The sequence below is a fragment of the Pinus tabuliformis genome, chromosome 5_2, assembly GCF_031772625.1.
Source record: "Pinus tabuliformis cultivar Carrire ecotype Pingquan chromosome 5_2, CPIR1, whole genome shotgun sequence".
Classification (NCBI taxonomy): domain Eukaryota; kingdom Viridiplantae; phylum Streptophyta; class Pinopsida; order Pinales; family Pinaceae; genus Pinus; species Pinus tabuliformis.
Genome location: NC_142306.1, coordinates 845,832,007 through 845,854,761, shown reverse-complemented (window position 1 = coordinate 845,854,761; position 22,755 = coordinate 845,832,007).

Sequence of the window (22,755 nt, the reverse complement as noted above, 5' to 3'; positions counted from 1 at the left end):
ATCATCACCTATGATTGAAACCATCATCTTTATTCCTACTGGGCCTTATAAGGTTTATTTTGGTTGTACATTTTTCTTAGGAGGCCCCTTTTAGACCTCAAAATTCCCCAAATGGAAGGAGAGATTTCAAGTGATCCTGAGATTGGAGCTTTTGAGAAACATACCAAAGGAATTGGTATGAAGCTGATGAACAGATTGGGATATCAGCAAGGTAAAGTCCTCGATAAGCATGGCCAAGATAGACTCCAAACAATAACTGTTCAGGAAATACCCCAACACGAAGGATTGGGATTTGATCAATCAACATGTGGCTACTATGGAAACAAAGGTCACATTGCAAATTGGTGTTGGTCATTACATCCTGAGAAAACACCAAAAAAGCTAGAGGATCATAAAGGTAAGAAGATGAATCATTCTAGCAGTGATTCAGAAGGTGAGTATTTCAATCAAAATTTTATTACTAAGATTGTTAAAAAGACTTATCCATGTACTTTCTGTGGATTTAACAACCATTGTCTAGCTAAATGATGGAAGCAGAAGGTTTACAGCAATAAGGTGCATGCTACAAGGACTCATCCGCGGAAGGATGATGTGACACTGCATGTAAAGAAAAGTCTAGTAAATACTTTGATATAGTCAGGAAAAATCTCGGCATCATCAAAACAGAGCTTAGAGAAGTCAAGCAAGAAGATGACCAATACAAACTCAGGAGAGAGACTTTTTTCACAGTGTAAGTTGAAAGGACATTTAGAAAACATATGTCCAATGCTACCACATGAATTGACAACATCACAATTAGGTCAAGGGGAACCAATGACAACTGACAAGGAAGAAAATAAGTCTCTAGAGAAGTTTCTTACTTGGAATTGGGAAGATTTCATGCCTTATATGTAAGTTGTCAATTATGTGTCTATGATTTCGAATCACATCAGTAAGTCTATTGGAGTCTATAAATAGGGTCAAGATTGTTTATGTACTGATAAATGATGTAATAAACTCCTTATTGTAATAAAATTTTGGTAGCCCAAAAGTCTTCTAGTTGGGGGGAATGATCCAAGATGGATCTTGATTGAGTCTAGTCATGTTGAATATGTAATGTTTGAGACAAGTATGGTCATGAATGGCCAGAGTTCCTGACATGCTCAGAATTTTATAGTCTTAGAGTCTCATAAAACTAGTGCTAAGACAAAGAGGTTTTCACGCTGATTCTGACAGTATGTCCAGTTTGAAAAATGGATTTCATATAAAAGAGTTATGCAAAGTCAAAGTTTAGGTCAAGTTGGGCAAAAAGTCAAAGTAAACGGTCAATGCTCATGGTTCTAGCAGGCAAGGTTCCACTTCAGGATTTCGTGGTCAAGGTTCCAGAACCAATGGAAGGTTGACAAGTGTCCAAGTTTGATTGGTTGAATTTCGCAAGTTTGTGATTGGTTGGTTGATTTTTAAAAATTTAGCCAATAATGGAGCATCACGTGGGCCAATGGATGGCTACCATGTAGCCTCCTTGTTGTTATGCTCTTGACCTACGAGAAGATACTAGAATACCAAATATGCGAAGAAATATAGCCCAGAACATAAAACAATGAGAAATAACAACATATATTTTATTATTCAGAAAGGAAAGCAATGTTCACTTGCCTCTTTAAGGTGGCAACCTCCAATAGAGCAGGGATCGATTACAAAATAAGGCACAATGCTCTTCAGTGGGGAGTCTCTATCCTTTATATTGGATTCATACATGAAATACCATGCATCAGTACCATGGTTCTAATTAATACCATCTATCTAATACCATGGCCCATTTACAACTAACTGTGGTCGCTTCTTTAAATTTGGGTCAACCACTTACAATTATTAATATGGGCTTTATTGACTCTTTAACTAACTATAACTATGACTCGACCCTTTTACATAAATAAGGGGGTTAGGGTTGGACCCTAACATGCCCTCCCCCATAAAAATAGCCTTTTCCTCAAGGCTGAAGCTGCGGAAACTGCTGAAGAACAGTGGTTGGTTCCTAGGTTGCATCTTCTGGAGAGGTGTCTTTCCACTTGATGAGGACTTCCTTGATCATGTGGCCGCGCAGGTGCCATTCTCGCGTGTCAAGAACCTGTTCAAGTTGGAGCCAGATTGAACCTTCTTCATCCAATTCCGGTAGACTGGTTTGAATTCTGCAATTGTTCCCAACCACTTTCTTGAGGCATGAGACATGGAAGACGGGATGGATTTTTGCAATGGGTGGCAAGGCTAGCTTGTAGGCTACTTCTTCGATGTGCTGAAGTATTTGATACGGTCCGTAGAATTTTGGAGATAATTTCTGACAACCATTGTCTATGAGTGATGTTTGCTTATATGGTTGCAGCCTCAAGAATACCTAATCCCCTTCTTGAAATGTGCGCTCTGAACGATGTTGGTCTACCTGTTACTTCATGCGATTTTGATCTTGATGGAGATTCTCTTTGAGGTGGGAAAGCATGGTTGCATGGTTCTGTAGGAGTTGATCCACTGCTTGTACCTTAGACCATCCCAGGATATAACAAGTAGGTGAAGGGGGGAATTGACCATAAACTGCTTCATATGGATTCATCTTGGTGGTGGCATGATAGTTAGTATTATACCACCATTTGGCTAGAGGTAACCACTGTCCCCATAGATGTTGCTTTTCTAAAGTGAAACACCTGAGGTAGGTCTCCAGACATTTGTTGACTGCTTCAATTTGACCATCAGTTTTGGGATAATAGGAAGTACTGAGTTGTAGTTGGGTACCTTGTAGCCTGAAGAGTTCCTGCCAAAAGTTACTGGTGAAGATCAAGTCACGATCAGACGAAATGGAAGTGGGCATGCCATGCAATTTGAAGATCTGGTCCATGAAAGATTGAGCCACCAAAGCAGGTGTAAAAGGGTGGGGTAGGGTGCAAAAATGAGCATACTTAGAAAGTCTATCCACAACCACCATGATGACTGACTTGTTGCCTAACTTCGGAAGACCAGTAATGAAATCCATAGAAACCTTCATCCAGTTTGAGGTAGGGATGGGAAATGGGTGTAAGGTGCCTACGGATTTGACTGTTTCTCCTTTGTGGCGCTGACACACATAACACTCAGCTATAAAAGTAAGAATGTCCTTTTTCATGCCTGTCCAAAAGAATGAACGCCGAGTAAGCATAAGTCTTCTGAAAGCCTGAATGACCTGCAGTGGGCGATAAGTGCAACTCTGCCAAAATGCGACTTTTGAGGGTGGATGTTGGTGATATCACTACTTTGTCCTTGCAGCGAAGAACCTCATCCTGCCAAGAGAAGCCCGCTGTGGAATTTGGATCTGCCTGCAATTTATTAATGCGTTGGGAGAGCTAAGGATGGGAAACCATTCCTTGCAAGCCTCTTCAATCCACTCTGGAATGGGAAGAGAGATTGCTACCAGGGTGCTTTCCTCGTCAAATTAGTGTGATAAAGCATCCGCTACGACATTTTCATGCCCTTTCTTGTAAATTATCTCATAATCATATCCCAACATTTTGGCTAGCCATTTATTTTGTTGTGGCGAGGATAGGCATTGCTCCAAAAAATATTTAAGGCTTTGATGGTCTATGCGGATTTGGAAACGCCGCCCCAATAAGTATGGTCGCCAAGTATCCATTGCATGTAAGATGGCCATCATCTCCTTCTCATAGGTATATTGTCCCAAATTTGTCCCACTTAGTTGTTGGCTAGTGAAGGCCAAGGGTTGACCTTCTTGCATTAAGAAAGCCCCAATACCCATACCTGAAGAATCACATTCAATCACAAAAGATTTGGTGAAATCGGGTAGTGCCAATACGGGAGTGGAACACATGGCATGTTTGAGAGCTATAAATGCCTATTGCACTTCATCATTCCAGAGGAATGAATTTTTCTTGAGAAGGTGAGTGAGGGGTCTAGCAATGCAACCATAATTGCGGACAAATTTGTGGTAGTAGCTGGTGAGACACAAAAATCCTCTCAAACTCTTCAAGGTCGTTGGTTGAGGCCAATCCTGCATTCCCTGGATCTTTTTGGGATCCACCCTAACACCTTCACGCCCCACAATGTGGCCCAAATACTCGACTTCTTTCATGCCAAAAGAGCACTTGGACAATTTGACAAATAATTTATACTTCCAGAGCAGTTGCAAGAGTAGGTCTACATGCTAAAGTTGTTTTTCCCAGGTGAGGCTATAGATGAGGATGTCATCAAAGAAAACAAGGACAAATTTTCTGAGATATAGTTTGAGCAGGTGATTCATGAGGCTCTAAAAAGTGGATGGGGCATTACAGAGGCCAAATGGCATGACCAAGAATTCATAATGGCCTTCATGAGTTCGGAAAGCAGTCTTTGGAATGTCTACTTCTCTCATGCGAATTTGGTGATAGCCCGAGCGAAGGTCAAGCTTAGTAAAGAATTGAGCCCCATTCAGTTCATCCAGCAAATCATCAACAACCGGGATGGGAAATTTATCTTTGACACTCAACTTGTTGAGGCCCCTGAATTATAGACACATATGCCATTCCCCATCTTTCTTGAGCACCATGACCACAGTCGATGAATAATGACTAATGCTAGGACAAATGACACTGGCTTCCAGGAGTTCCTTGATGATTTTTTCAATTTCATTCTTTTGGGCAAAAGGATATCTTTATGGGCACACATTTGGTGGTTGTGCCCTTGGGACCAAAGTAATGCTATGATCATGTTCCCCTCTCGAGGGTGGAAGCTCATGAGGCTTGTCAAAGACCTACAGATGGTTGTTTAAGACCTGTTGCATCTCAGGATGAATATGAAGAGAAGTGGGCTCGAAGGCCTGGATGGCATTAAATTGGGCTATAACTCCATGGTGGCTCTATTTTAACAACTTTTCCATCCTATGCGAGCTGATGATAGAAGGAGCACCTGCCTGGAGTCCGCGAAGGGTATGCGTGTGGTCATTCTGCTTAAAGATCATATATAACTCCTAGAAATCCATTGTGATTGGGCCGAGTGTGTGGAGCCATTCAGCACCCAAGACAATGTCACACCCACCCATGTTGATGGAAAACATGTGGGTCTTTAGGTGATAATCCCCCATTTGAAGTTTGACATTTTCACAGTGGCCTTCACATTTCATTGTCCCCCCATCAACAATATGGACCTAGAAATTAGAGACTGCTCTAACAAAACAATGCACTACTTCGGTGACTCTTTGATGGATAAAGTTATGTGTACTCCCACTATCAATCAAGACTACTACAGGGCGATGTTTAATAAAACCTCTCATTTTGAGAGTTTGGGGAGAAGAAATTCTTGCCAAAGCATGGAGTGACATAACTGGTTCTTCTGGAGTAGCTAGGAGCTCATTGTTTGGTTGGTTGTCCTCATCTTCCTCCTCTGGTCCCTCAAATGGTCAGGCTTCCTTATATGAACTTTGATCAGTAGCAACAGTTTAAAAGAATTTGGGTTCCTTACATATATGCCCCGGGGAGTATTTCTCATCATAGTAGTAACACAATCCTTGCTTTCTTCTTTACGCCATTTCCGCTGGTGACACCTTTTGAACCTTAAGTGTTTTGGGTAGAGATTGGAGCCTTGGTGGGGCATCCCTTGGCTATGAAATTTGGACGAGTCGACTGGGCCGCTAAAGCGCGTTCTACTTCATGAGCTATCGTGTAAGCTGCCATCCATGTGACTGGGTGGTGCATATGAATGTGGGCTGGTATGGCGTCTTTGACACCACTGATAAAACATTCCAAGTAGAATTCATCCGCTAGACCTCCTGTGCGGAAGGCTAACGCTTCAAAGGCTTTAATAAATTCTTGCATTGTGCCTATCTGTCGAAGCTTAGTAAGACGACCCAAAAAGTTAGATTCATGGTCAAAGCAATCAGAAAGGGCTTTTGAGAATATCTGCCAAGTCATTGGCCTTGCATAGCATCATTGATGCCACTGCCACCATTGCCATCTTTCTTGGTCCAAGTAAAGGCTTCCCACACTTAGCTTAGTCTCATCATCTCTGATGTGATTCAATGTGAAATATTGCTCCATTTGTGATAGCCATATGGCCGGATGAGAGCCATCAAATTTATACATGTCCAGCTTGGGTGGTCGAGGATGGGACTGTTGGTGGTTTCCATAGAAGTGAAGAGAATGGCTAGATTCGCCCTCATGGTTTTCATTAAAAGCATATGCCTCTGATTGTACCCCCAACTTGCCCTTTGTGATTGTGTCATTTAAGGACTAGATCTGCTTCGTTAATTCCTCCAACTTTTGTTCAAGGGTGTCTATCTTCTCATTGGCCATAACTTGAGCTCTGGTTTGTACCATGCACAGATCCGGTGCACTTGTCGTTATTGTGAAAAAAATTTGGGACGACACAAAATTTTGACGCTGACAAGTGAATGGTACCACCTTGCTCAGCCCATCGACCTGATTGTTATGGGTTAAGTCTCCTATAAGCATCCCCGAAGGGTCTCAGACAACTCCTTTTTTCCTTTCTTTTTTTTTTCTTGTTTTTACTCCGAAAGGAGTTTTACTCCTCGCTTAGCAATACTGCAGTAGCCGATTCCTAGAAAAGTTAATTTTGCCCACTGTCCTACGAGAATCACGCCAAGGGATAGGAGCCACAAGCCTCCCTACACAAATAGTCAAATCTGTCAGCGAAACCCTCAACTGCAGAGTATGAGTAGGAATGTGGTAGTGATCGAAGCCCCGCTATTAGATCTGAATGGCGGATCTAATTGTTGCGGCTGTGATAGAAGCCAACCTACTATATCTGATCTAGCAAAGATGATGTACGATCTATAAAGAGACAAGGGAACTATGGTCTCAAGGAGTGTCAGGTGCTACAGATCACAATATACATAAGGGTCCAATAGTAGTACTCAGCCCAATCTTTCAGGGCACTAACTAAGGAGGATCAACCGTACCCTTAGCCGTACTACCCGACTAACCTATCGTACGCGCGAGTAATCTCCCCGAGTGCTATTCTTGGTGTACTGTAGTAGCAAGACGGTTGACGGTTTATCTATGGCAAGGTTTCAAGTGAGCCTAGGGGGCTTCCAATATACTCAGAGGGTACTTGGAAGATAGTCCGTGTACGGTTCTGTCTAATGCGCTACTACTCGAAGGGGTACCCACAGGGGTTAGAAGGGAGTCCAACAAGCATGACCACCTCTTGTATTTCCTACATGCATGCCTCCCCAAATCTGCAGGTTTATGCGCTCAACGATAGATCCCGTGGCTTAAACACACTAGAACACATCTCTAGCCAAAAACAATTTTGCTAAAAATGGAGATCCCACTGGCCCTGGAAAGTTCTCTGATACCACTTGTTATGCTCTTGACCTACGAGAAGATACCAGAATACCAAATATGCGAAGAAATATAACCCAGAACATAGACCAATGAGAAATAACAACATGTATTTTATTATTCAGAAAAGAAAGCAATGTTCACTTGCCCCTTCGAGGGGGCAACCTCCAATAGAGCACAGCTCGATTACAAAATAAGACATGATGCTCTTCAATGGGGAGTCTCTATCCTTTATATAGGATTCATACATGCAATACCATAGGTCAGTGCCATGGTTCTTATTAATACCATCTATCTAATACCATGGCCCATTTGCAACTAACTATGGTCCCTTCTTTAAATGCGGGTCAACGACTTACAATTATTAATATGGGCTTTATTGACTCTTTAACTAACTATAACTATGACTCGACCCTATTACATAAATAAGAGGGTTAGGGTTGGACCTAACCGTCGTAGCCTATTAAAAGTTTGTTTTGTTTATGAGTCTATAGGGCCTTTCGGAGATTAGAACCGTTCACCTATCTATCAAAACGAGAGCACTACAGCGCCACACCAACAATGTTACTTGATAAACAATGGCACAAAAGTCTTATTTAAAGTTTCATTGTTATTGCAATGGGGGTGATCCAAACATAGCAGCTATGTGTTATAACATATGTCACGGTTGGGTTGGCGTGGAGTTAATATGATCTGTGCTATGTTAAAACTTCGGTTACCGTATATACAACAGGGAGATTTAATATATCGGTCTAATGTTATATCATCGCTATTTCAACCAGATAAAACGTGCTAAATTCAAAAAAACTCTCGGAAGGCGGGATTGATATGTTACAGTCCAATGGTTTGTTAACTATGCGCCACAGATTCATATCACATGACACCACTGGATCAATGTTCAACATTATGGTATAACTATTTGTTATATTTTCTATGCCTAGACTCAAAGTTAGATTAGTGCATATTCCAATGCCACATATGGAGGGAGGTGGCACCATGGTTATGGGTGAAGTCTCCACTTATTACCGTAGTCCAATGTCAAGCTATTTTATAACAGTCATATGCCATGGAATCGCCAAAATAATGCCACGGGATTAATGTTTACGACTATGGTTCAGACTTTGGGTTATATATGGTATATATCCATTGGTGCAGAGATTAAAACCATATGGTTGCGCCATATCCAAATTCCGAATGTGCCACGGATCAAAGGGTTATACCACCATTGATCAATGTTCAAACCATATGCAATATGTTGCAACCAAAGTTCGATCGTGCGGGGAGTTGACATATTGAAGTGCCTATGTTAAGACTATGGTTATAAGCCATATTACATGGTGCGGGTTCATATGTTAAATAATCCATCGGTGCAAAGATTCAAACCATACGTTTAATGTAGCTTGGGAGTTGCAAACATATTAAAACTATATGATATAGTTTTGAAATAGCATTTGATGTATATTTGGTATTAAGTTATAACCATATAATATATGTGGTTACACCAAATTTAATATTTTCTATGTTTGCAAATTTGTTGAACCGAACTCTAAAGTTAGAGTTTTGGAAACATTATAAATGTATTGCCAATGCACCAGAGCGAAGGTAGAAGAGAAGTGGGTGTTGTGCCATTATGCCATCAGAAGTAGAGGTGGTGTTGAGAGCAAGTTGTGAGCTAGCTTTGGAGCAGAAATTGAAAATGGCATTCTGAGGCCATACGGAAGCCAAATTGAGTGTTTTAAGAATCAAAACAGGGGTTTTGGTGGGCTCTGGACACACTGGAAGAGTCCATTTATCATTTGCGATAGTCGATACTTGCATAATTTAGTTCATGGAAATTTTCCTCCCTATGTCAAGTTGAGGGGAGTCTCAATTATGTGCTTATTGTTGCATGTATGCTCATTTTCAAATGAGGTCTAGGGTCCTTGTAAGAGACTCATATTTTTGAAGTTGACATGGTGATTTTAGGTTGTCATATTGTTTTGTGAGAGTTCTCTACAGGATAACATTTCCTTGAAGGGGAAATAGCCACATTGTAATCAACATATTTATGTACCTCATTTTTAACAATGAAATATGAGCAACCTAGCCTTTTGAGCAGGGCTTGGAGATGTAGCCCAGGAGGGGTGAACTCCGTCATCAAACTTCATGTTTTATCTTCTTGGTGTCTACATGAATTATGTGTGTCATGTTTTATTATAATTAACTTACACATAAGACCTAATTCATGCTTTAAGGAACAAAAAAAAAAACAGGTTTTTTTGAAGACACATTTTCAAACTTGCTAAGTGTTAGAGGATGATCTATCATTTTCAGATCAAGTAAGAGCCACATCACCATTCATTTTTGCAGTTGGAAGAAGAAGGGGTGATAGAGAATGTAGGAGAAATGGATGGAGATGATGACAATAAGGAAGATCCTCTTGGATTTCCCTTTCAAGATACTTATATCAGTGTGCATATGAAGAACATCCCTCCATCTTTCCTTCCCAACTTCCATGGTATGAGGTCAGAGGATCTGGAAACCTTTCTCTTCGAATTTGAAATTGTTTTTAGATCTTATGGTTACTTATTAAACACTCAAAAATTGATATTGTTTCCGGCAACATTGAAATATAGAGCTCTTAAATGGTTCATGAGTTTAGGGACTAATTAAATAAGATCATGGAATGATATGCAAAAGATATTTCTAGAAAAATATAAGATCATGATCTTAAAGAAGAAATATTTAGAATGAATAAAAAATAAAATGAGAGCCTTGAGGATCTAATATAGAGGTTCATGTATAATCTAAAGAGGGGAAAATTACATCATTTAGGATCTGACACACTAAAAACCCTCTTACTTAGAACAATTAGAGATGGGTGGATGATCTCCTTGATCTCATGAGTAGAGGTGATGTATACCAATTATCATTTGAAGAAATTTGTGAAACATGCAAGCGCTTATCAAGAGACAGTGCAAGAGTAAGTAAACCAGCATCAATATTGGTAAGTCAAGCTAAACTTGGAAATTTATTTGATGACTTTAAATTCTTACCGATCTAAACGAACAAGTAGAAATGTTAAGAATGCAAGATGAGGAAAAAGGAGATGTTAATATTTGTGTTGTCCATGTAGAATTAGATGTTGTTAAATATTGTCCATCATTACCAAGGTTGAAGGAATTTTACCAAGAGGACAATGGAGAAAGTTAATCACCAAAGTAGTTATGTTATGTAGCTTTAAGAGGACCATGGCACCCTAATTAACCTAGTATGATGTAAGAACCTAATTCACAATTTCAAGGTTATGCACATCAATCTTAAAGTAGTTAGAACACACCCTTTCCTTGGCAACCTTGGCCATCTCAACCCCAAAACCAATCTTGGAAACAAGGTTGGAAAGGACCTTATGGGAGAAATCCACAATATCTTGAATATTTTCCTCAATATCCTCCATAACCGAATCCATGTTATTCCTATTGTCCACCTCCACCACAACCACAACCCTAACCACATCCATCTCAAAGATCCACTCCCACTCAAGTACTTGTACCACCATATCCAAACACACACAAGGAAGTAGCTCAACCCGCTTACAATGTTGAGGTACAACACTTCCTAACATCTCCTCTTGATCTCTATGGTATTCATCTTAACTCAGGAAGAGTATTACAAAAAGGAGATTCTCTTGATGTCATTTAAGGACAACATTCAAAAAAAGAAGATTCATATGAAAATACAAAAGAGTGATGGGTTGCATATGATGGCAAGAAGAAATCAAAATCAGAGATTGAGGAAGTTACATCATGTTCACCATTAGATCCTCTATGTGTTCAAGGGAATAATAAAAAAGAAGAAGAAGACCTTAATTCCATGGAAGAAGAAGACATCCAAGATGATCCAAATCAGCAAGTGGACCAGAGGCATCACAACTATATTGAAATATGGTTCCATACAATCATTAAGTTGCAACAACACACTCTTCTTCAACAATTCCTAATCTCAATCCAGTCCAAGAATTTGGTCTCTTACATTTAGGTACATGTCAAAGAATATGTTTCGAGCCTACACATGCTTTTATCCGTCATCCAGTTATGAAAGTGGTTCCATTTGAAGTATTCCTACACTTGAAAATGATTTTGTTTTCTTCAAGTAGAATAGGATAGGAAAAAATTAAAAAAAAAGAAAAATAAGAGAAAAAAATAAAATCTCAGGTGAAAACCTCATTTGAGGCACCTAAGATTGGTTCATTGATTGAAAACCTCCATGATTCAGTCAATGGGCTGGAAAAAAAGAGAAAAAAAGAAAAAGAAAAGATCCTAGGCGAAAACCTCCTTTGAGGTGCCTAGGCAGACCTACTAGTTGACAACCTCATTGAGGCAGCTAGTAGGCCTAAATGAAAAAAATAATGAAAAAAGAAGAATCCTTTGCTCCATGTATCTCTCTAATGAATGCAAGTGCTCTCCAACCTCTACAAGCAACAAAAACAAGTTAGCTACCAAAAGAAAATTTGATCAAAATCCTAATCAAAGAAATTCAAACTTGGACTTTCTCCCCCTTTGCTCAGATGCTACCATCCACCCCTAATTCCTAAGATTTTCACCCTCATCTATTTCCATCACCCTCATCTATTTCCACCATCCACCCATCATTCCCAAGATTTTCCCATTCATTTTCATTGTTGTCCTAAAATGCTATAGGAAGGCTTTATTTTGCTACAGGAAGCCAAAATACACAAAGCAGAAAATTGTTTTTATCATATCTTAAAAACCATGCATCCATTTGCTGAGTTGTTTCATGGGGAGATGCATATGGAGGATGGTAACATGCCCAAGAAATTTCAACAAATTTCGATGCACACTTTTTGAGAAATGGACCTCCACCACCTACAGCCATTTTAAAATTTTATCAAGATTCGTGCATCCATTTTCTGAGTTCTTTCATGGAGAGATGGATATGGATGATGGTAACATGCCCAAGTAATTTCAACAAATTCCAGTGCACATGTTTCAACAAATCAGCCTCCATCACCTAACTCTATTATTAAATTTTCTCAAGATTCGTGCATCCATTGGCCAAGATATTTAATGGGTAGATGCATAGGGTTGATGGAAACATGCTCACCAAATTTTAGTTCAATACAGTCTACCATTTGAAATATATGCAAAAAATAATTTTTGTAGAGGACCCTATCATGAAATGCTACAGGAAGTTCAAAATTGCTACAGGATGACCGAGAAGAAGCTACAGGAGGAAATCTGATTAGAGAAAGGGGTCAAAAGGTCATGTCTTTTTTAGGGAAGGTTGAGTGAGGTCCCCCAACACCACTTTCATCATTCATCCACTCCATTTCACATAAACTTGCTCAGAATGTTTATTCTGTCCTACCTAAAAAAACATACAAAGAGCATTGTTCTCCATTTTTCCATTCTTTAAATTACCTCCTCATGAATGCAACCCTGTTTACATGCCCTTTTATCACTCTCCTCAACACCACCATGCCGACTGAAGAATAGAATAAAGGATTAAAATGCTGCTACATGAAGAAACTCCTCTTGTAGCAACTTGTGTAGTCAAAATAAATCTCTGATATGTTTTCTACCCACCGATAGGAAGCATCAGAGAGAAATGTCTACACCCAAGAAGGGACTCATCACCCTTAGAAAATAACTCCACCAGAATATGTATTCCATTCATGAGAGAAGCACCTACACACACAAGAACACCACACCATCAATGAAGGTGCAATCCTGTTCAGGAGACTGATGAGCCCCAAAAATGGATAATTATATGGGCTCATTCAACCTCCTAATTCGACTTAATCCACCATTCTCATTAGTTTATTGCATGTTTTTGATTATATTTATGCTAATAGAGTGAATTGGGTTAGTCATTATGCCAACAAGTCTAATGTGTGCTTTGTGTAGTCTTTTTGGTCAATTTGGAGATAAAATTGAAGGTTTTAATGAGCACTTGGCAGCCAAATTCGTGGGAGAACAAGGGAGAGGATTTGTAGGAAGGTGTCCCATTCATTTATGGGCCCTTACCTCGAATTCTCCACCATCAGCTCGGAGTTCAACGGCCACCAAATCAATTAGCACAAGGGCAGCCAAGCAAGTAAAGTAGGACTGCTGTTAACTACAAGTTTTGGGCAGCCGAGTCCCTAAAGTTTAGGAGGACTATTGGGGTCCTCAATTTGTATAAATAAGAAGGCTTAGGGCTTCATTTTGGTTAGCCAGTAGTTAGTCACTTTATAGTCCTGTTGTAGTCATTTTGTAGTTCGATTTTTAGGCAGTAGATTAGCTTTGCTTTCAGCACATTTTCAAGTTCTCCTTGTGGACAGTTTTTGGAATGTAATATTTCTTGTTCAATAAAGATGAATCCAGCTTTGCACCAGCTCTAAATCTCTCTTAGGAGGTTGTAGCTCTTGGGGTTGGGCCCATCTCAAGCGTCTAGTACCTCCTTTGTTTACTTTCATGTGTCTTTGCTGCATTCTTAGAATACAATCTGCTATTTAGATTTAAATCTTGTTTTGTTATTTAGGTTGTTTTTGATGAGTAAAATAGCTTTTCATGCTCAGATTTAGTTGATAGGTTGTTAACAGAAAAAGCTTCAAGAAAAGGGCCAACAAACATCTATGGTTTCACCTCTCCCTCAGTGGGATCAGGAGCTGTGACTAGGATGACTTTGCTGCCCACAAAAACACTGATTTTTCTTTGCCATGCAATCACTAGTGTTTGATTTTCATGTGTAGAAGTTGGTTACAAGTTCAGAATTTTGTTTTCTTAGTTGCATGAGTTAAAATACATAGTTTCATTGCAGGTCACACTTCTGTTCATTCTCTTTACTGACAACTAGCAAATTAGGTCAACGTAATTAGGTCTTTGAATTTACAAGTCTTTGTTGGTTCAGATTGGAAAAACAACTTGCAAAGCACCTGTACCACTCCTTCACCTGCTTATTCTCCATCAGAACCATCCACTCCACCCTATACTTAGAATCCTTACCTCACATTTGCCACATTTGCTCACATAACCCTAATTTTTGTGCAACATTGCTTCACTCTCCCTTGAACAAATCGAACCATCCTCGCCATTCCTTAGCTCCATCCACCAAGTCTTGGACCTCCTCACACCCTTATCTCACGTTCATACCCATTCCTCCATCTTTTTCCCTCCATCCATGCTCCAAAATCCAATTTCTGAACATCTTGTAGAAAAATTACAGAACATCCTGTAGAACCCCTGCAGACTTCCTGTAGAAACTCAGGAATGAGGTTTCTTGATAGCCAAACTCTGTGAAACTCTTTGGAAGGATGTTAGGGACCCCTTAGGCCCTCTCTGAACCTTCCCGACCTCTTCCAAGTATTTCTCCTCCTTGATCCACCTCTGCACAGTAAAAAATAGTTAAAAGCACATGCATGATAATTCTAACAACTTATTCAAAAATACAAAAAGATGTTTTCTTCAGATAGTGATAACTTAGACACATGAATTTTACCTTCCTAGAAGTCAATGGCATTCCTTTCAGTAGCTTGCATCCTCTTCCTTGCATCAATAGGACTAGCTGGTAGAATTAGGGTTTGCTAGGGTTTGCGTTTCTTTTTGGCTTTCAATTTCTTTCTGCAAGTAGATTAGCTTCCTTTGAGTTAGCTTTCATCCATCAGTTAAAAAGCTTCTTCTAAGAGCTCATAGAAGTTGGCTTAAGCCCCTAGTGGACTTGTGCCAGCTGACCAAGTGACAGCTATGGCAAAAGCTAGTATTTGTTCATACAGCACCGTCGCTTCCAAGTTTGTTACGAACTACCGAGTTGATAAAATTAAAGAAGGGAGTTCCAAGAGTTGCATCATTATTTCTGCAATACTGGAGCCCACTAGAGACATACACAATAGCCTTATCAGTCAAACAATCAACAAGCTATGAAGCCTTGTTTAGAAGAAAGGAAAGAAAATTAGCACCTCTAGAGTAGCATGGACCGATCATCAACTCAACAATAAGATGCATGTCGATCCTTCAACCCATCATGATATGAAGCCCCACAACAACATGCATGCATCTACAACAGCTCGACATCAGGTAGGTACAAGTATGCAATATTCTTCACCTCTTATCTTGAGCGTATTATAGATAGAAATTTGTTGTCAATGCATGAGAGATGAGGTTTTATAAGCTAAGGATGGGTCAAAATTCTTGACCACCCTCAACTATTTAAGTGCATCTAACTCATAACTCATGCAACGTGTAAATCCAAATTAAGAAGGGTGATGATTATGAGGAGTGGGGACAATGCTTAAAAGAGGAAATTTGTGCAGAGATGCAGTCACCAAAACAATCTACGCCACCAATCCAATTTATATCAACCACCCAAATGGATGTTCTCACCCCTCTCCATCATCCCAGTAGCTCAAAAATCAAATTTCAACCTGGTAGAGGGAATTACTCCCCTAGGGCTTTTTGGGTGAAACCCTAGCAGACTGAAAGTTGTCTATTCAAAGAAACATGCATTCATACAGCCATTATGCTATTGTAAGCAAATTCTATGATAAGGGTACGTACCTTTGGTCCTACGTTTGAGAAGGCCTTTAGGGTCCAAACCCTTCTTGGAGTTCCCTTCTTCTCTTTTGTCCTGCAAAACAACCAATTCAAAGAACACAGCAGTACATGGACAAAAACTTACAAAGAAACCATCTTCATGTTATAAAGAAAGGTAGTTAGTTATGAAATCCAAACAACCATTTACATATGAATTCAAAACATGAATATCATTAACATAAAGAAGATTCAATTCGGGAACCAAGACATGTGTTTCTTTTATTATAGACAAATAAAGTACATAAAAAAGAATATGTTCACCTGAGTCACCTTCAGCAGGCTCCAAGCAATGATTCCTTCCGGATCCGTTCCAGCCTCAAGCCTCTAACAAAACTCCTTCCATGACTCTCTCCATGATGTCATAAATGGTGGATGAACATCAACACACAAGGAAACAAAGGTTTCCTATACAAAATGGGGGAAGTGCAGAAGGCAAAAGGGACTTCAGACCTGGTCAAGGGAAAAATCTAAGCATAATAACCTTTCTCTCTCTTCTCTCTTCTCTCCTAGGCCTTCCCTTTGAGGTCTTTTTATACCATCTCCAAAGTAGTTTTTTAGTTAGGAGTTGGTTGGGAACAGTTGGGCCACGGGCACTAACAGGTGATCAGCGGGTAAAACCCGTGATCTCCGCTCGAAAAGAAGGAATTTTATATTTTTTAAAGTGTTTTAATACATATACGCGGGTTGGATATACACGAACCTGCGTATACACGTGTTTAACTCAGGGCAATGTCGCGTATAAGGGATAAAACACTGTTTTTTAAATTTTGGGACCAGGTCTGGAAGGAGGGGTTGCCTTAGGCCATGAGTACAGCATCACAAACCATAAGAGTTAGATTTGGAGCTATAACAGATGCCCCCTAATATATGAGGTCAAAAGGGGTACATGATGGCCGAAATATATTATGCGAGTACATAGAAAGGAAGTCTGTCAAAAACCGAGGAGGACTTCACCAGAATTCAGCCAGCCAAGCCACCAAAGGAGATCAGAAAGAAACATTGTCTAACGCGGGCATACCCATGCTCAGAAAAGGTAAAGCATGTCCGCATATCAAGTATAAGCGGATCCACTAAGTATATAAGTATAAATGACTGAAAGATACATAATGGATCATCTGATCATAATGAACAAGTACATGTCTGAATATCACATATAAGACTATCAATGATGCTGAAAGATGCAACGGATCACTGATATCAAAGACTGATCCCAAAAGTTACCAACTGAACATGATGGAATAGGATGGTACTACACTGCAAACTCAGGTACCAGCATATAGAATGTCGCCATGACTAACTGCAGCATATAAGGTGGAGTGGTATCAACTAGCAGCAACAGGAGCAACTGTCAAGTGAACCAATGAATGCTGATACAACCTGAGGTCTTCACCGACCGCCGTGGTACATTTCTACACCATGGGAATAAATGATCTGAAGTCGACCATGTGAGAAATCGTTTGATTACCGGTCATTGATGTATACCGTTAACAAACGCGAGACTACTCACCGATAATGATAATGAGCGTCAAGGTACCCAGTACAAACTAATAAGTGTGAATAGATGAGCTGGAGTCCAACACCTATAAGAATCTATCGATCAGGAGACAATGATGGTTTCCCACTGTCGATAGCGAAGGATCTGCCACTAATGACTGCAAACCCCAAGGTACTGCCAAATGGACTCTAGATCTTTGCCCCAGAGCAATGAGTCGGAGTCGATAGGGAAAGATCCGCTAGAAGGAAGGCATTAAGGCATCCTCCATCAATCTAGTGCGAGTGTAATCCGTAGGCCAATAATGTGGAAGGAATCGGACGAAAAAGATGTAGTAACCCAACCGAAGTACATTTTCGACGTACACAAGATGTGGCTAGCGCACGGCAGAAACCCTCTGAACCAACCAATAATGAAAGCCGACACAGAGGCGAGGTATCCACCAATAGGGTCAAATGGAAACCAAGGTACTGCACGAATCCCAATGTGTGATAATGTAAGCTGATGCCGAACACAAGGGAAACCACTCAGTCAAAGACCCATGATACTGATCGATGTTGAGCACAAGGTGACCTATCAATAATGTAAATAGGGCCAGGGTGTGGCTCTAGGCCTATCCTCAGAGCAAGGTGTCGTCGTCGATAAGGACAAGACCCGCCAGCAAGAAGTCAATGGGGACCTTCTCAAACCGGCACGAGTAAAGGACCAATATAACTGATGTGATGATAGACATGACACTGACAACCAGGGATGACCGACTGAAAAATGAGTCAAGAGACACCGCAGAGAGGCCGACTCAGGCTAACTTCCCTTGAACAAAAGCACGACTCAATGTGACTATGTGGTAGCATATGATGACTCTGTATAAGTTCGCCATGCAGGAGGCACGAACGAACCCTCCATATGATTGGAAGAGATAACCAATCGGGGGAGAACTGACTCAATAACAAGGTTATGGCGTACCTAAGTCAAACTAAATCCCACCCATGCGGAGGAGACTTTGTTTTGAGTGCTTTGTTCAAGGGCGACACGACTGACTCTAGCTGCCAACAATAAATGTAAATAATGTCCCTATTCCCACTCTTTTTTGGAATATTTAATTTCTTTGTCTTTTTCTGTTAAGCTGGAAAAAGAATGAAAGAATGCTATGGTACAGTGGAAAGAACGAGTGTCGGTGAAACAGATGATCTAGTTCCCGGGAAAGGAACGTTCCTATGCTCAATGCCGGGAGGTGAAAACTGGTCAGTGACACTCAAAGGTATGTTCCTTCCACGGGTCAAGGTGTGTCAAGCTGCAGAAGTCAAAGGTATGCAAGGTTGATTTTGCAGACGTCATGGTCAAAATTTGGCTTAAACACGAGTCCAAGTGAAGCCGGCTCCAGGCCAAAAGGTGCAAGTGGTCAACATGCAATGCAGTAGTACAACTCAACACAAAGGAGCCTCTAGGGTATAAGGCCAGAACAAAGCAGAGAAGCTAAGAGGAATGAGTCTTCAACGCATAAGTCATGGCGGGACTACAGAGGACTCCCGAGCCTACTCAAATCGGAGTAGCATGGGCAACAAATGTCAATGAGGTGCTAACTAGGATGCCCATGTAAAGGATGGCTCTACCATCATGTCATGATTTAAAGAATCGGCGAGTGAAGATGGCTTGTGAAACATAACACGATGGGATTGACCCTATGGCAGATGTATCGGTCAAATGGAGGCTAGTATGCATAATGCAACGGAAAAATGGTGTCCCTAACCTATATGCCAGTGAGAACACGATACCTGCCATGACGGGTCAGCAGTCATGGAACCGTCTCGAACTGTCGAAAAACGTCCAAAATGTCCTGAAAAACAAACCAATCTCGACATTCCAAGCTCCCAAGTTAAAAGCCACATGAGGCCAAACAAAATAAAATTTTGAAAAAATTTTGCATTTTCAAAACTTATAAGAAGCATTTTGAACTCACCATTTTTACCATTTGAGTTTGAGAGCAAAAGATTTGGAGCAAAAGGAGCAAACTTCCCACAGCCAGATTCAACCGTTCAAATTCGTCGAATACCTCCAGGTAACCCTTATACTTAGCTTGAAATTGATTGTGACAGTTTTTAAGATTTATAATTGAGGTTTCACCGTTGAACTTTTGTCAAAAATTCACTCGCGGCGTATACGCGGGTTGGTAATATTGAACCCGCGTATACGCGAGCCCTACATGCGACTGTGTGCAAAGGGACCCGCGTATACGCCGCGAATCATTTTAAACAAAAAATAATGGTTTAAACTCAAATTTTTCTCAGGATGCCTATCACATGGCGTGAAAGAGAACATGCAGCGGTAGACAATGAAGTTATGAACAGTCCAGAAGCATTAGATGCACTCCGGGGATGCGGTTTGCTTAAATTTTTCAAATTGCCAAATATGAAAGCGAACACGCGATTGCTTGAGATGCTCATTGATTATTGGGATGTCGATGAGGAAGCTTTTATGATCGATCAGATGCCGCTCAGGGTAGAAGTGGAGGACATCTATTTTATCACGGGCCTTTCCCAAAGGGGAGAGGTAGTACAGTCCCGGGGCAGGCCACGGAGTGTCCTCTCCATAGAGGACTATGTACAGATATACTGCCCTGGACATCCCAAGAAGGTTGGGAGCCAGATTTCCATCACACATGTGGCGAGTTTGTCACTTAGGATAATCCTGTTTACCATGGCTCCGGTGAACGGATCATGCTCTCTGCATCAGGCGTCACGACAAAACATGAGCGTGGCAGTTGATTGTCTCACTACTGTGTTTGACTGGTGTACTCCTCTTCTGGCCAACATGAAGAGCCAACTCACTTCTATCAGGAGGGGTCAGACTAAAAACTTTGGCTATGGGATCATCTTGTGTACTTTCTTTTTCGAGAAGGTTCCCGCACTCCGCCCCGGGGTAGCAGTTTCCATCAGCACCCCACGTGATCCACGCATGGGCCGGTGGGCTGATCTGATGAAACGTCTGGGGGGTGGGGAGGTCCCATGGACTGCATTTGACGATGACTTCTTCACCTGGTGGGATCAGCAGATCATCGCCGTGGACGACTGCCCCTATGCTGGACTAGATTTCCGAGGAGATCCTGATTTAGTGTTACCACCGAATGCAGCATGGGGCGAGATCGGTAAGATTTTTTGAATTTATAATTTTTTTTTGGATTTTTCAAATATAATGATGAATTTTGAAAAAATATTTTTGATGAGATTCAAATGACTGATATGATGATCATGTTCCAGACATTAGGCTAGTGCGACCAGATGGATTTCCGCGGCATGGACGACGTGGCCAAGGAGCCGAAGAGGCAGGTGTTGATAGAAAACGGACTCTAAACAACGTCCAGCGACACTTGGCAAGACTGAGCTGCTGAGTACCGATGGTCATCATAGAGGACCTTCCTGAGGATATGCAGCGTCATGTGGTTGGGATGCCACGTGACTGGGTTCGCATCTTTTGGCGCGTGGCCAATGCTATAGTGACATACTTAGATGCTCATCCTGAGCCGAGGCATTAGATATTCCAGACATGATTATGGGCATTTGAGTCCCAATTTTGTATATTTTTTGGACACACATATGTACACTTGAGACGCTTTATGATATATATATATATATATACAGTTTGACTTTTTGATGCTTGATTTTATTGTGATGAATGATTAATATGCCAGTCTAATGCTTGATTAGCGATATAATCAGCTAACCAATTATGAGATCTTGGAATATGCAAATAATTAATATAAGTAAACGATCTTTGCAACAACCTCACCCTTAAATACTGGTGATATAAAGATGGATCCTGTACCCGATAAATGTTATTTAATTGAGACACTATCAATTGAGAATCAAGATAAACTACCAACGAGTCGATCCCATGAGAGATTGCCTCGGATAATAAATTAATAACAGCAGTATACTCGGCCATATTGTTTGAAGCAGGACCGATGCACACGCCTCTTGATGCCATCAATTGACCATTTGGATAATAGAGTACCCAAGCTGTGGAAGCAAGATTCAGAGTGTGCCGACTAGCACCATCGGCGAACCCAAAATAAACCAAATCATCCATCAACAGCTGCCAAAGCAGACCAAAAAGTGCTGATATCAGAAAACTATCGATGATATATGTACAAAGATACATAAAATACAAAGAAGCCATTGCCTGGCCAAAACTAAGAAAAGTACTTCTTTAGATAGAGCCTGTTTTAGGGCTCCGCCAGCTTGTTTCCCTCAAAATCACTTAACTCATACGATCCTTTTTCTAAAACACGTTTAATAATGAAAGGACCGTACCGCATAGGCTTAAATTTGCCTGCCCCCAAGGCGTCCTTATCTTGGTCGTAGACCAGGACAAGGTCACCTTCAGAAAAGACTCGAGGATGGACAGACTTATCATACTGCGTTTTAACCCTTTTCTTATGGGCCTCATTCATCGTGGCGGCATCTCGACGCTGCTCATCGAGATGTTCCAAGTGAACTAGGCGCTCCTCGAGATTCGAAGTCTTAGGAAGAAGCTCAACAGCCAACTTCAGAGATGGAATTTCACATTCGACCAGAAAGATAGATTCCATCCCATAAGCCAACTGAAAAGGAGTAAAACCAGTAGCCGTTTTGATGGAGGTTCGGTATGCCCAAAGAGCCGAATACAACATAATGTGCCAATTGGATCGATTTTTATCGATTGTCCGTTGGAGTATCGTCTTAAGAGTTTTATTGACCGCCTCGACCTATCCATTGGCCTGAGGATAATAAGGGGACGAATGCTCTTGGCGGAAACCTAATTTAAGAGCCAATTCGGACATTAGTTGATTCTGGAAATGACTGCCATGGTCAGTGACAATCTCTCTTGGGATACCGAATCTTGAGATAACCTGATTGAAAAGAAACAAAGCTTCCATGTCACTATCATTCTTATAAGTAGGCATGGCCTCAGCCCACTTCGTAAAGTAGTCTACATCCACAATAATGTGCTTGTGATTCGCCGATGAAGGCAGATTAGAAGTTGTAAAATCAATACCCCACTTAGTAAAGGGACCATCGGTGACAACGGGAAAAAGGGTAGCTGGATGAGCGCGCATCTTGCGAGTAAAAATTTGACATGGGTGACAGTGTTTGATGGCTTCCGCACAGTCCTTAAAGAGTGAAGGCCAAAAATAGCCGGCACGTAAGATGCGCTGGGCTATAGCAAGCCTTGATAGATGACCGCCACAAGCTCCACTGTGGCAATCATTAAGTATAGACTCTGCTTCCTCTAAGGTTAAACAGCGCCAAAGGATTGAATCAACCCCTCGATGGTATAATGTGTCACCAATGATAACATAGTTTCTAGCCAGGTGACGTAATTTTCGATGTTCATCCTTGGAGAAAGTAGAGGGAAACTTCGA